This window comes from Seriola lalandi, unplaced genomic scaffold (genome assembly GCF_002814215.2).
Source record: "Seriola lalandi dorsalis isolate HSWRI2012SDOR001 ecotype SW California unplaced genomic scaffold, Sedor1 jcf7180002054519, whole genome shotgun sequence".
Lineage (NCBI taxonomy): Eukaryota > Metazoa > Chordata > Actinopteri > Carangiformes > Carangidae > Seriola > Seriola lalandi.
This window is the reverse complement of record NW_019525072.1, coordinates 1792314-1795969: the sequence shown is the minus strand read 5'-3', so window position 1 is coordinate 1795969 and position 3656 is coordinate 1792314.

The window sequence follows — 3656 nt, the reverse complement described above, 5'->3', positions numbered from 1 at the left end:
GTGGGGCCTGTGGCATCCTTCACATCCACTATCGCCGCAGCTCAATCTGACAGTACTTTGTTTTGATGTGCACTCGAGTTGTAGATAAAAGCAAAACATACCAATTTTAGTGAAGCAGCCAGTCGTTTTAAAGTCATAGAAAATAAAGTGAGAATAGTATTTTTCCATTCAACGGACAATTTCGGGGACAAAGTACCAAAACTGAACCTGTCATGTTTGGTTAACATGATAGCATAGCAGCTGTTTCGATGTGTTTTCACTTTAAAAGAAGAATTGTCACATATTGAGATAAAAAGGAGTGGTAACATCCATGTTAGTTTATTGTTTAATCAGTCTTTGACTCAGTTGACAGTTGAGTAGATTACTTACAGAATCTAAATATATCTCTCAGAAAATAATACTGTACTTTGTTTTTTTGTTTTTTTGAAAGAGTATGGTATCTTCCTGTAAATCTCTCACATACAATATATACACATTATTTTGTATTATACATTTACACTTGCATACATAGTCACAAAAGCATCACATCTGTAAAGTGGATTCATCTGGACTTTCTGAGGTTCTGCCGTTCAAAGAGCTAAATCGCATCTGCATACATTCGAAACACGAGAACGTTCAGGGTGTTTTTACACTCGGCCTGTTTCAACTATTTAACTGGACTCTGTGATTATCACTCAAATTTCTTCGTGCTGATGATGTGAGATTATGGCCCCCTCTGGAATAACAAACCAAACCCAGACAGACAGTTGGGTGTGATTTGGAGCCCACTTTGATCAAGCTTTATTTGCCTGTCGTGAATATCGTGCAGTCAGTCAATTTGTGGTGATCCCTAATTATTACCTCAACCAAGGTGTTTGTCTTAGGTCACATCTCTCACTTAGCGAGATATTTCAAAAAAATGTGATGGATTTCAGTGAAATTTGGAGTGTGGACTAAAGAAAACTTATTAGAATTGGGTTTTTACATCGACTGCTTTCATTCTTGAATCTACTGTGCACAAATCAGCCTCAAGAAATCTTGCAAAACTTCATGGTGTTTTGCCTCAAGGTGGCGCTGCAGCAACATGGGGAAGTTAAATGGTCATAACTTTTTATTAGCTACTCTCTAAAAATCAGCATGATTGTCATTCACTTAGTTTAAATCAGATTCAGATTAATACTGATAGATCTACTACATTTTTCTTGGATGTGTTTTCATTAAATGAAGGTAAAACTGATCCATATTATCTGTCTAAAAGTACCAAAGGAAACCTGCTCAAGTGGCACATAATGAGAAAAATGTGAATTTTGTTTGCTATAATTCAAGTCTCATTGTTGGACCTACTCATTAAATAATAGTTGAATTTTTTATAAAAATGAATGTGGACACAACTGGAATCTCTGACAGTATATAGTGCATCAGCTCTGGATGGACACAACCTTAAGGATTGTTGCTTAAATTTTCCTCCATCAGACCGTTACAAACTTTGATTCAAACCACTTATCATCTGACCATGTGCTACTGTTCGCCTTCCAATCTTAAATGAATAGTAAGCATGAGGACTTTGAACTGAGTTCAAATAATGATTAACTGTGTCATGATACATACAAGTTTTTTTTTCCTTTTTTTTTTTTGTTAAATGGGGCAGCACATACTGTAGCACACAATGTAAACACGGTCTCGTTGAAAATAAACAATTACTTCCCACTGACTGATTGTAGATACACATAACGAGGGTGGGGCTATGCAGCAAAAAATAAATTGTTGGACACTGTTTCATACCACAGTTGTATAAATTATCATGAGATGTTTGAAAAAAAAAAACCGTGTGTGTGTGATATTACGTTATAATCTTATTAATAACTTCAATATGTATGACAAACATTAAATCACTGTCTAATCCTTTACATTTTACAATCAAAGCAAAGCACAGTTGTTCATTTGAAGGTGTCAATTAAAAACAATTATAAGTGATTAGCATTGATTGCTGTCTGTGGGTGGGATATAACAGTGTGCCCACTTTCCATTTCTCTTCAAGTGAATACCCCACCTCGCTGGTGTATCTGTTCACAGGATGATTAATAAACTGGCCCTTTCATTCAGAGAGCAAATTAAAAAAAACTGCACTAATGCAGTGATGCACAGACTTCATGCAAGAACAACAACATGATTACTGTTCATTCTGTAACTGGGGTTCATCTCTGTTAGAATTGTCTGTTCACGTGGCCGGCAAATAAAAAGCAAAGCAGCTTTGCCAGTAATGTGCAGATTACCTTGATGCATCTGAGCAGCATTACAGTTCAAACTCTACTCCCGTGTACAACACACTGTGTGCAGGTGAGTCTTTCATACTTTTTTTGTAAAGTTATTTTTGATAAGCGCCTCTGAAGTGACCCAGTCAGGGGACATATTTCCACTGGACAAATCCTCCACCAACTAGCCACTCACAAGTGTGCATGCAATTTAGGGAATGTACTCTACAAGTCGCCTCCTCAGGGTCATCTCTGTGACCCTGTTTGCACTTCACTGACCCTACGTGAGGCTCTGCATGCACAAATTCTTGCAGCAGCAATACACAGCTTAACAAATCACATACTGGGGCTGAGGCTCTCAGCTCAAATTAATGAGTTGATTTTTAATGAGTTGATTTGAACTGTTACAGTTAACAGGTGATGTGATTTCAGCAGAGATCACAAGAGGTAAACCGGTTATGTCTGAACCCTGAATACAAGCTTTATAGAAGCATTTTGTGTAGTTCTGTGTGACTACAGAGTGGTGTGGATGTATATAAACTCATTTTATAATATTTGTTGTGGAGCATAACAAGAATAATCTTTATGCCTCTTTATACCTGTGAGTGGATCAAAACCTAGCTTTTGAGATAAAGCTACAATTTCTGGGAGAAATCCATTACTATTGTAATTCACCTTTGAAATTTAAAGAATATTTACTCTGTTAATGAGGAATCACTCTCAATGCATTAAAGTAAAAAGTAAAATTCAGCTCAGCAGAGAAAGGTAGAACTGTTTTCTCATTCAAGTGATCAAGGCCTCTAGCTTTAGTGCAGTAAACAGTGTTGTTGCAAAATGTTGTATTTGCAATGTTGACACACAATACAAGTTCATTAGCTGTGGTGGGCTGCTGATACCAGCCACCATCCATCACTGCAGGAATATAGAGTTTTCTCTTGAGAAACTAAATAACTTCACTTAGTTAAATGTTATAACTTACTGGTTGTGTATCAGGCTGGAGGGAAAAAATAAAAAATAAATCAAACCTAATAGCATATTTAGACTTTACAGTGAAATTTAGGCAGTCATGAATGAACCAAAATAAACTTAAGACAAAACAACACCCAGTGCAAAGGCATAGTGATTGGGAGTCCCTTGCTAACAGGGTATTTTGTCAGTGTTATTGGCTAATTTACCGCCCTGAAACTAGAGGCCCAAGTGTCTTGGTGGAGAACTTCACTCAGTGACAAAAAACAAAAACAAAACAATAACAGCACTTAGTGGTTTTTGCTTGGTTTGTCCTCTCACTGCAGAGCAGCATAGATCAGATCAAGTCCTGGAAGGTGACAGGAAATTCCACAGTTAGCTAAGTCGCTCTTAACACAGTCCAGAGCAGCGAGGGAGCCCAGTCAGATACTGGCTCTATAGGGAAGAGAGGAGGGGGGG